Here is a 12,536-nt window from a genome sequence, read left to right on the forward strand (position 1 = left end):
TATGTACACAGTTAAATTATATTTGATCGTTAGAGAAGAGGTGATAAATTGAAAAGCGAAGCTACACGCAGCTACAAACAAACCAACCTCTCAGCAGACAGGAGCAATCGAGCCTCAGCAGACAGGAGGCAAAACAGCTTTGGTAGTAAGCCTCAGTACCCCTTAAACTAAAGCACAAAATCCCGGTTAATTCACCAACTTCATTTGCTTCAATTCACAGCTTCAAGCCCCTTAAAAATAGACGTCGCTCTGCGAAGGCAATGTTTGGACATGTCTGTAGCCAAGCAAGGGGAATTAGCTCAAATGGTAGAGCGCTCGCTTAGCATGCGAGAGGTAGTGGGATCGATGCCCGCATTCTCCAAGCTTGGGTCTGCTCTTTTAAGCTCTTCCCTACAGAGACAGCCTGCGCATGGCGGCAACCAATCTAAGCACCCCTGAAAGCGTTTTTTGACTGACTGCTGCCAAAAGATTCTTCAGACAGGGTCTAAAACAGGGTCCAGAGGGCTAACCACTACACCATGTAACCCTAGCTAGGGCCGTTTGGGCTCAGAGACAACCAATTTGAAGTAACCCATTTGCTGAATTAACTGGTTCTTATTCTTTGGCATTTAAGAGAGATGTGGGGCTATCCTCACTTTAAAGAGCTATTTTGTAAGTTTTGAGTCTTTTCAAAAATGCGCATTCTTTTCACTTTTCTTTAAGAACAATCTTGAGTAATAAGATGAGAGCATTGTTTGGAAGATGCTAGCCCTGCAGCAGGAGGCCGCCATCAATAGGACTGCCTTTCGCCCAAACAGGGACTTGAACCCTGGACCCTCAGATTAAAAGTCTGATGCTCTACCGACTGAGCTAAACGGGCTCAAACCACCAGCTTGATACTCGTGTCCACAAAGCGCCGTTGTGCAGCCTGCAAAACAGGAATTGCGGAAGAGAGAGCAAAGACCGTGGAAGATGCAAGTGGGCGCAACTAGTAGTGGGCAGGGTTCGAACCTGCGCGGGGAGAGCCCAATGGATTTCAAGTCCATCGCCTTAACCTCTCGGCCACGACTACACCAACCTGCTGCCCTCCAGGTCTGTTGAATGCAGGAAGAAAGCAGAATAGACCGCCAGCGAACTTCAGACACAATGTCCAGCTGAAGGGTGAGGTGGCAAATAGGAGTCTGAGGGCAAAAGACGGCGAGACCCGGATTGGAAGCTGGGTTACTGCTGCCACAACGCAGGGTACTGACCACTGAAGATGACGGCGTGCCACAGTCCAAGGGCTTCAAAAAATTCCCGTGACTTGTTTATGCAATGCAGCATAATGCAGGAACGCAAAAGCGTAGTCGGCAGGATTCGAACCTGCGCGGGGAGACCCCAATGGATTTCTAGTCCATCGCCTTAACCACTCGGCCACGACTACTGCAACACCGAGTAGAGAGGGGTCCACACCGGGTTTCCATAGCACCGCACGTTTCCAGCCGTGTAAAATGCAATCCAAGTGATGTTCCAAGTGCTTGAATCTACAAAGATAAGTCCGAATAAAACACCACAGTCCAGAAATGGTGATCGCCAGCAGATTTGTAAAGTGAAAGGCTGTTTGCTTGCCATGCTCCCTCTTTTATACCGTTTTTTCCTGTATCCTGTCATGTGATCAGTCAAATGTACACACGTCCAAATGCGTAAGAGGAAGAAAATGGACAAGACCTCATGGAAACCTGGTAAACTTCGAAAATACATCAAATCACACTGAGCAGGTTAAAACATGTAACCCTATGTACTACAAGTAGCTGCTGTTCTTACTATGCCAAAATGTGACGACCAATTTTAACTAACCCAGTTACTTAATTAACTGGTTCTTATTATTTGGGATTTAAGACAGGTGTGGGGCTATCCTCACTTGAAAGAGTTATTTGGAAAGCTGTGAGTCTTTTGAAAAATGTGCATTCTTCTTAAATTTTTTTTTTTAAGAACAATCTTGAGGAATAAGATGAAAGCAGTGTTTAGAAGATGCTGGCCCTGCAGCAGGAGGAGCAGCGGTACCAACTAGGAGAACTGAGGCTCACTGAGATTCACTTCATGTGCACTCTTTCCCAACGAGCTGACTCGGGTGTGCCGAGCTAGGGATATGGAGGCCGCCATCAATAGGATTGCCTCGCTCCTGAACAGGGACTTGAACCCTCAGACTAAAAGTCTGATGCTCTACCGACTGAGCTATCTAGGCTCCAGCTTAGTCTGCCGGCTTGTTACTTGTTAGTATATAACGTATCCACAACGCGTCGAGGTGAAGCCTGCAAAAACGGAATTGCAGAAGAGAGAGCAAAGACCGTGGAAGGTACAATTATCGGCACCAAATACTAAAGTCAAAGGGCAATCGCCATCCGTAGTTGGCAAGGTTGGCACCAGCACCGGATGAGGTGGCAAAAGAACATGGGAGAGAAGATCGTTGCCTGTTGGCAAAAGCCTGCCGTGACCCGGATTCAAACCGGGGTTGCTGCGGCCACAATCATTTCAATCAATCATTTTTATTTATATAGCGCTTTTAACAACACAGGTTGCATCAAAGCACTGTACAGTATAATGACAGGGATGTATAATGACGAGAGTGACCAATTTCTTATTAAATGCAGAGACGGTCTCTGTAGTCAATTCAACGATAGTCACTAGAAGTTAAGTGTCCCCAACCAAGCAAGCCAGAGGCGACAGCGGCAAGGAAACAAAACCCCATGCATACAGAATGGAGAAAAAAAACCTTGGGAGAAACCAGACTCAGTTGGGGTCAGTTCTCCTCTGACCGGACGCCCAGCACTTAACCTCCAGTTCAATTTTAAACGCAGCTGTGTCAGATAGTGTAAATGACTTAGTGTGTGCGTGTGTGTGTGTGCATCAGGATCTGGTGATCTGTCGACGGGCGCATCTAGGTTTTCTGGTCTCTGATGAACATAATCTCTGGGTGCTGATCCACCATCTAGTCTGGATACAAACTGTGAAAACAGATTGAGAAAGAAACAGGACTAATATTAGCGTAGATGCTATTCTTTTTTACGATGTCACAAGTACATCGTATTTTAGGAGTAGTGTTCCCGGTTCCAGCAAATCTAAGTAATGCAGCCTAAAAATCCTTTAACGGATTTGAATAATAAAAGGTGTGTTGGTGTGTTATGTGTAGGCTAAGTTAAAAAGATGTGTCTTTAATCTAGATTTAAACTGGCAGAGTGTGTCTGCTTCCCGAACAGAGTTAGGAGATTGTTCCAGAGTTTAGGTGCTAGATAGGAAAATGATCTGCCGCCCGCAGTTGATTTTGATATTCTAGGTATTATCAAATGGCCAGAGTTTTGAGAACGCAGCGGACGTGCAGGACTATAATGTGATAAGAGCTCGCTCAAGTATTGAGGAGCTAAACCATTCAGGGCTTTATAGGTAATTAATAGGATTTTAAAATCTATTCGATGTTTGATAGGAGCCAGTGCAGTGTTGACAGAACTGGGCTAATGTGATCATACTTCCTAGTTCTAGTAAGGACTCTGGCTGCTGCGTTTTGGACTAGCTGAAGTTTGTTTATTAAGCGTGCAGAACAACCACCCAATAAAGCATTGCAATAATCTAACCTTGAGGTCATAAACGCATGAATTAATATTTCTGCATTAGAGGTTGAAAGCATAGGTCGTAATTTAGATATATTTTTAAGATGGAAAACGCAGTTTTACAGATGCTAGAAACATGATTTTCAAAGGAAAGATTGCGGTCAAACAGCACACCTAGGTTCCTAACTGATGATGAAGAATTAACAGAGCAGCCATCAAGTGATAGGCTGTGTTCTAGATTATTATATGTGGGGTTTTAGGTCCAATTATTAGCACCTCTGTTTTTTCAGAATTTAACATTAAGAAGTTACTCATCATCCAGCTTTTTATATCGACTATGCATTCTGTTAGATTCTCAATTTGGTGTGTATCACCAGGCTGCGCTGAAATATAGAGCTGAGTATCATCAGCATAGCAGTGAAAGCTAACACCATGACTCCTGATAATATCTCCCAGAGGTAACATGTAAAGGTTGAAAAGTAACGGTCCTAGCACTGAGCCTTGAGGAACTCCATATTTCACTTGTGATCGATATGATACCTCCTCATTTAATGCCACAAACTGATAGCGGTCAGATAGATATGATGTAAACCATTCTAAGGCGCTTCCTCTAATGCCAACATAGTTTTCTAGTCTATCCAAGAGAATGTTGTGATCGATAGTATCGAATGCTGCGCTAAGATCTAATAGCACTAATAACGAGATAAAACCACGATCAGATGATAGAAGCAGGTCATTAGTAACTCTAATGAGAGCAGTCTTAGTACTATGGTACGGTCTAAAACCTGATTGGAAATCCTCACAGACACCATTTTTTCTAAAAAGGAATACAGTTGTGAGGATACTACCTTTTCTAGTATCTTTGACAGAAAAGGAGATTAGAGATTGGTCTGTAATTTACTAAGTCTTTGGGATCAAGATGTGGTTTCTTAATGATAGGTTTAACTACAGCCAGTTTAAAGGTTTTGGGAACATATCCTAATGACAATGATGAATTAATAATGTTCAAAATAGGATCTATGACTTCTGGAAGCAGATCTTTTAATAGTTTAGATGGAATAGGGTCTAACATACATGTTGCTGGTTTAGATGATTTAACAAGTTTGTACAAGTCTTCTTCTCCTATAATAGAGAAAGAGTGTAATTTTTCCTTAGGGGATCTAAAGCTCACTATCTGATGTGAAACTGTAGTTGACGGCTGCATAGTTACAATTTTATCTCTGATGGTATCAATCTTAGAAGTAAAGAAATTCATGAACTCATTGCAGCTATACTCTTGGGGCATATTAGCACCTGCTGATGCTTTATTTTTTGTTAATTTAGTCACTGTACTGAATAAATACCGGGGTTGTGTTTGTTTTCTTCTAAAAGGGATGAAAAATAATCAGATCTTGCTATTTTTAATGCTTTTCTGTATGACAGCATACTCTCCCGCCAGGCAATACGAAATACTTCTAATTTGGTTTTTCTCCACCTGCGCTCCATTTTCCGGGCTGCTCTCTTTAGGGTGCGTGTGTTGTCATTATACCATGGAGTCAGATTGTTTTTTTTTTATCTTTTTAAGTGCAAAGGAGCAACTGTATCTAAAGTGCTAGAAAAAGAGAGTGCATAGTTTCTCTTACATCATCAAGTTTTTGCATCGTATTGGATGAACTAAGGAATTGAGATAAGTCAGGAAGGTTATTTAGAAAGCTTTCTTTTGTGGTGGAAGTGATGGTTCTACCATACTTGTAATAAGGTGCAGAGTTTACAGGTTTAACTATACAGAGTTCACACAAGACTAGATAGTGATCTGAAATGTCATCACTTTGCTGCAGTACTTCAACCATTTTAACATCCATTCCATGTGACAGTATTAGATCTAGAGTATGATTTTGACAATGAGTAGGTCCAGAGACGTGTTGTCTAACCCCAATGGAGTTTAAAATGTCTAAGAAAGCTGATCCTAATGAGTCTTTTCATTATCAACATGGATATTAAAATCGCCAACAATTAAGACTTTATCTGCGGCCAGTACTAACTCAGTTAGAAAATCAGCAAATTCTTTGATGAAATCTGTGCTGTGCCCTGGTGGCCTGTATACAGTAGCCAGTACAAACATGACAGAAGATTTATCACTAGCACATGATTCTGTAGATAATGTTATATGCAGCACCAAAACTTCAAATGAGTTATACTTAAAGCCTGCCCTCTGAGAAGTACTAAGAATATTGTTATAAATTGTAGCAACACCTCCCCTCTACCTTTTAAACGTGGCTCATTTTTATAGAAATAATTTTGGGGGTAGATTCATTTAGAGTAATATAATCATCTGGTTTTAGCCAGGTTTCTGTCAAACAAAGCAAATCTAGCTTCTGATCATTGATCAAATCATATACATAAAGTGCTTTTGTGGAAAGTGATCTAATATTTAGCGAGCCAAGTTTTATCGTTTGCTTATTTGAATTATAGGTAGTTTTAATTTGTTGGACATTAATTAAATTACTGCTTTTGATTAGGTTTGGACGTTCTCTGCATATTCTAATTCGGGAACAGACACAGTCTCTATAGTGTGATATCTAGGTGAAAGAGTCTCTATGTGCTGAGAATTAACTGCCTTCTGTGACGTGAGGCAGCTAGCAGACGGTCGGTTTAGCCGGTCTGTCTGCTTCCTGACCTGGGCACTAGTTGGTCATGTTGGAGCTATAAGACTATATGCCATATTTCTAGATAGAAGAGCGGCACCACCCCAAGAGGGGTGAAGACCATCTCTTTTCAACAGGTCAGGTCTGCCCCAGAAACTCATCCAATTGTCTATAAAGCCTATGTTGTTCTGGGGGCACCACTTAGACATCCAGCCATTGAGACCCAGCAATCTGCTGTAAATCTCATCACCCCGGTAAGCAGGAGGGGACCAGAGCATATTACATTGTCCGACATCGTGCTTGCAAATTCACACACCTCTTTAATATTATTTTTAGTGATCTCCGACTGGCGAAGTCGAACATCATTAGCGCCGACGTGAATAACAATCTTACGAAATTTACGCTTAGCATTAGCCAGCACTTTTAAATTTGACAAGATGTCAGACGCTCTGGCTCCCGGTAAGCATTGGACTATGGTGGCTGGTGTCTCTATTTTCACGTTCCGCATAATAGAATCGCCAATTACTAGGGCACTTTGATCAGGTTTCTCAGTGGGTGCGCTACTGAGTGGGGAGAACCTGTTTGATGTTCTAAACGGAACGGATGAGCGGTGTTTTGACCCGCGACTAGCCCGCCTCACGGTCACCCAATTGCCCTGCTGCACGGGCTCTGAAGCTGGAACCGAACAATGTACATGATTCACTGTACTAGTCGCATCCAAAGCAGTATCTACAGCCCTCGCATTCTTACTGTCCTCAATTAAAGTTTGGATACGTGTCTCTAATTCTAAAACCTTCTCTGTCAGCCTAGCTATTTCCCTGCATTTATCACACGTGAATCCCTGATCGCTAACAGAGAAGGACAAGCTATACATGTGACAGACAGTGCAAGTGACGATGCAGGGAGAAGCCATTTACTCACCATAAGGATTCACTTACCACTCTTGTTTTGATGAGCTTGTGAAAATGGAGCGAACGAGCGCGAGGAACAAATGAACAGGAGCGGGGGAAAAAAGCCCACAATCGGCGCGAAAACGCGGGTGGGAGCGAAAGTGAATCGGCTAACGAGTACTAACTCACCGCCGAGTTTTAGATTAAAGCGAACGAACTAACAGCAGTCTAATTAGTTAGATTAATTTAATAGTATCAACGATATGTAAACAGTTAAATTATATTTGATCGTTAGAGAAGAGGTGATGAATTGAAAAGCGAAGCTACACGCAGCTACAAACAAACCAACCTCTCAGCAGACAGGAGCAATCGAGCCTCAGCAGACAGGAGGCAAAACAGCTTTGGTAGTAAGCCTCAGTACCCCTTAAACTAAAGCACAAAATCCCGGTTAATTCACCAACTTCATTTGCTTCAATTCACAGCTTCAAGCCCCTTAAAAATAGACGTCGCTCTGCGAAGGCAATGTTTGGACATGTCTGTAGTCAAGCAAGGGGTATTAGCTCAAATGTTAGAGCGCTCGCTTAGCATGCGAGAGGTAGTGGGATCGATGCCCGCATTCTCCAAGCTTGGGTCTGCTCTTTTAAGCTCTTCCCTACAGAGACAGCCTGCGCATGGCGGCAACCAATCTAAGCACCCCCTGAAAGCGTTTTTTTGACTGACTGCTGCCAAAAGATTCTTCAGACAGGGTCTAAAACAGGGTCCAGAGGGCTAACCACTACACCATGTAACCCTAGCTAGGGCCGTTTGGGCTCAGAGACAACCAATTTGAAGTAACCCATTTGCTGAATTAACTGGTTCTTATTCTTTGGCATTTAAGAGAGATGTGGGGCTATCCTCACTTTAAAGAGCTATTTTGTAAGTTTTGAGTCTTTTCAAAAATGTGCATTCTTTTCACGTTTCTTTAAGAACAATCTTGAGTAATAAGATGAGAGCATTGTTTAGAAGATGCTAGCCCTGCAGCAGGAAGCCGCCATCAATAGGACTGCCTTTCGCCCAAACAGGGACTTGAACCCTGGACCCTCAGATTAAAAGTCTGCGCCAAAGCTGGGGAACAATAGTCTGTTAGAGGGGGGGAAGAAATGGAAGGCGAGGGAAGAAGGGGGGAGAAGGGGGAAGAAGAGAAAAAAGGCGAAAAAAGAGGAAAATGAGGAGGAAAGTGGCTCTAATCCCTTTGTGCGCGCCAAAGCAATGTTTTTGTAAGTGTTTGTTTGCAATAAATTGCTTTTAAAAAACGTTTTCCTGTTGTTTTATTCATTTGTGAGGGAGAACGGTTGATCACGAGGTACCTGGTTCGAATCCCGCTGCTGCCAGGAATAAAAGTCGTTACTTAATGCTACGAATTTTTTCTGAAATTGCCAATAAACCTTTTATTAATTTTATGTTGCTGATTGTCAATATTCTCTTCAGTTCAGTTTTTCACTTTTAATTTAAATTATACTTCTACTGCAGCTATTTTCTAAATAAAATAGTATAAATAGTCCGTTTATTTCTGAAACAATCCTAAAATTTCTCTGAATTTTTAAAAATGTCTATAACCTTTGAATGAAAATGTAGAAAAGTAAAACATGGAAAAGAGAGTTATGTAATCAGGACCATTTTATTATTTTTCAATTAGTCATAGCCAATTATTCATTGCAAAAACAACAGAAAGAACAGAACATGAACAAACCTTAAAAATATCCATGACACTTGTGCATTCTTGGCACAAATAAAAGAACAAAAACAAAACTATACACATAAATAAAATGTCTTGTGCATTCTTTCAACATAAATAAAAACAAAAAATAAATAAAAGTTACCATGCCTCTCGGAAAAAAACAAACAAAAACAAAGCTTAGATTAATGAAACTTTTTATATTCTTTACACATAAATAAACATCATAAATAAAGTTTCCATTTCTCTTCTGTAAAAAAAAAATAAATAAAACTATACACATAAATAAAACCTTCTTTAAAGTTTCTTTTTTTTTTATTTAGTTTTTTTAATATTCTCCAACCACTGCTCCTTTGGTAGTGTCTCTACAGAGGGGCAGTATATAATGCCCTTGTATTGGTTGGGCACTATCTGGCCAACCTCATTTCCAATGGAGGTTACCCAGAGTGCTGTCCCCCGTCCATGGCCGGCCAGCTTCTTTGTGATCTGAAATTTACAAATGTAACAAGACTTTTATGTTCATAATTTTTTTTATTATACAGTTTAATTGGAGTCTATTATGTACTTTGTGTGTGTGTGTGCGCATGTGTGTCCGTGTCCGTGTGTGTTTGTGTTCACCTGGTATTTATCACGTTATTGTGTCGTCACAAGGATAGGAATACCAGTAAATTTTGTAAATCATATCAAACAAATCCAAGATTTGTTTCATTTACAGGTTTTGATTCCTCCAGAAGGCCATGCACCAGAGCTTGCAAAAGCCCTCAACCTGGTCATCCACTCGCCATCACCCATGGCCTTGTGGGTCTTTGGCTTGGTACTCATCGAAACATAATTTGGAAATAACTCTAAATAATGTGCATTTTTGCAAGTACTAGACAACTACACAGACAATTTCAATCTGTTTATAATGATACAATTATATATATATATATATACACACACACACACACACATTCAAGGTAACTAAATAATGGCACTCATTACAGCAAATGAAAATTATTTTACTACAAATAAATAATAAATAAACCTTGTTTTTAAAGTGTTACACTTCAATTATACAGTATTTGAACATTATTATTACTAAATGCGCTTACAATAGAGGTAAGATTAGTTTTTGTTTAGTTTGAATAGTTACATCCGATTATGCCAATTTACTGTTATGTTAGTTACTACATTTAGTGTGTAATAATGACATTAAAAATAAAAAGCATTGTTAATTCAGTTCAAAACTGTGGTTAAACGTATGTTTCTTCATAGTAACTACACTTTTTGTAACTGCACGTTTATATATCTATGGTTAATTGATGTATTACTTTCCTTTGTCATTTAAAATGATTATGTTTAGCACTTGCATATGTGTTTATACAAATAGTAATCAATCTGCAAACACAAAACAGGATTACTACATTCACACTATAGCAAAACAACAAACTTTGATGTAAAATGATTGTTTTTACCCAAAATAAACTTTTAAAAATCTTGTGAAACTATGCTAACAAAACACTTTTACTACACCTTCCACTATAGTAAATATTGCACATGGTAAATGTTTACAAGCGCCACGTTGTTTTTTTCATTCAGATTTTTATGTATAGCAAAACTTTGTTTATACAGTTGCAAACTGACTAAATGGAATGTAATAACTAAGATTAAAGGCAAACAACGCGACGACAAAACACGTCATGGTTACTACACCACACGTCACTCAAGTCAAATCATTTTGAATTTCCCCGGGGAATTTAATGACAGTTGTAACGCTTTTTCCCGAGATATAAAACGACTAAATGGAATGTAATAAATAAGATTAAAGGCAAATTGTAATTATAGAGAAGATGTTCAAAAGTCGTTACGAAGTCATAGTTTTTAAACGCAAAACATGAACGACGGACGAAAACGTAATGAATTATCAGCTCAAAAACATAGCAAACGGAGAGGAAAAAAACATTTAATACTTACTTTGTCGAATTATGCAATTTTCTTCTGTCGATATTGAAATCTGTCAATTTTCCTCAGGACTGCGTAAAGTCTGCTCCCAACACAATGGATAGCGAGCGACCGGATTGGCTCCCCAACAATGGACAGCTCGCGCTCTGATTGGCTCCCCAACAATGGACAGCTCGCGCTCTGATTGGCTCCCGTCCATTCTCAAGCGCGACGCGGTTGGCCGTTCGTCCATTGTCAAAATGGAAAGCGAGCTCGGCGATTGGACCGCGAAACACAGACGATCCTGCTCCAGGTATAGCTCTTACTCAAGATTGTTCTTAAAGAAACGTGAAAAGAATGCGCATTTTTGAAAAGACTCAAAACTTACAAAATAGCTCTTTAAAGTGAGGATAGCCCCACATCTCTCTTAAATGCCAAAGAATAAGAACCAGTTAATTCAGCAAATGGGTTACTTCAAATTGGTTGTCTCTGAGCCCAAACGGCCCTAGCTAGGGTTACATGGTGTAGTGGTTAGCCCTCTGGACCCTGTTTTAGACCCTGTCTGAAGAATCTTTTGGCAGCAGTCAGTCAAAAAAGGCTTTCAGGTGGTGCTTAGATTGGTTGCCGCCATGCGCAGGCTGTCTCTGTAGGGAAGAGCTTAAAAGAGCGGACCCAAGCTTGGAGAATGCGGGCATCGATCCCACTACCTCTCGCATGCTAAGCGAGCGCTCTACCATTTGAGCTAATTCCCCTTGCTTGGCTACAGACATGTCCAAACATTGCCTTCGCAGAGCGACGTCTATTTTTAAGGGGCTTGAAGCTGTGAATTGAAGCAAATGAAGTTGGTGAATTAACCGGGATTTTGTGCTTTAGTTTAAGGGGTACTGAGGCTTACTACCAAAGCTGTTTTGCCACCCAGGATCACTAGCAACCATCAAGTTTTCGGTCAACTGGGCCGAGCGCGCCAAAGTGCAGTCATGTGGGACTCCAGGCTCAGCACTGAAAAACCCCATCCACTTTTCAGCCTGCTTTGTCCTCAATGTGAAGCCTGATCTCCGTAGTCGTGGCAGAGTGTTCGCCTGCATGCAGAAGAGAAAGGGCTGTGTTATTTTTTTTCTTTCTCCTCCCTCTCTGCCCCGGACCAATGCTTCCAGCCCTTCTCACCACTGAGGATCAGTGGCGTGCCGTGATCGTATAGTGGTTAGTACTCTTCGTTGTGGCCGCAGCAACTCCGGGTCACGGCAGGATTTTGCCAACAGGCAACAATCTTCTCTCCCATGTTTTTTTGCCACCTCATCCGGTGCTGGTGCGAACCTTGCCAACTACGGATGGCGATTGCCCTTTGACTTTAGTATTTGGTGCCGATAATTGTACCTTCCACGGTCTTTGCTCTCTCTTCTGCAATTCCGTTTTTGCAGGCTTCACCTCGACGCGTTGTGGACACGTTATATACTAACAAGTTCAGTCGGTAGAGCATCAGACTTTTAGTCTGAGGGTCCAGGGTTCAAGTCCCTGTTCGGGAGCGAGGCAATCCTATTGATGGCGGCCTCCATATCCCTAGCTCGGCACACCCGAGTCAGCTCGTTGGGAAAGAGTGCACATGAAGTCAACTGAGTGAGACTCAGTTCTCCTAGTTGGTACCGCTGTTCCTCCTGCTGCAGGGCCAGCATCTTCTAAACACTGCTTTCATCTTATTCTCTCAAGATTGTTCTTAAAAATTTTTTAAGAAGAATGCACATTTTTCAAAAGACTCACAGCTTTCCAAATAACTCTTTCAAGTGAGGATAGCCCCACACCTGTCTTAAATCCCAAATAATAAGAA

The 12,536-nt window shown here is 41.2% G+C and overlaps 3 non-coding genes across 3 annotated transcripts; 1 reads left to right on the top strand and 2 right to left on the bottom strand.

The window, feature by feature from the left end:
• Positions 1–288: 288 nt before the first annotated feature.
• trnaa-agc lies at positions 289–361 on the top strand. Its single transcript has one exon. It is a non-coding gene; the product is annotated as a tRNA-Ala (tRNA).
• A 959-nt stretch (positions 362–1,320) lies between these two features.
• Positions 1,321–1,402, bottom strand: trnas-aga. Its single transcript has one exon. It is a non-coding gene; the product is annotated as a tRNA-Ser (tRNA).
• Positions 1,403–11,393: 9,991 nt separating this feature from the next.
• On the bottom strand, positions 11,394–11,466 carry trnaa-agc. The gene has a single exon. It is a non-coding gene; the product is annotated as a tRNA-Ala (tRNA).
• Positions 11,467–12,536: the final 1,070 nt, after the last annotated feature.

Source organism: Puntigrus tetrazona, unplaced genomic scaffold, assembly GCF_018831695.1.
Source record: "Puntigrus tetrazona isolate hp1 unplaced genomic scaffold, ASM1883169v1 S000000499, whole genome shotgun sequence".
In the NCBI taxonomy this organism is placed as follows: Eukaryota; Metazoa; Chordata; class Actinopteri; order Cypriniformes; family Cyprinidae; genus Puntigrus; species Puntigrus tetrazona.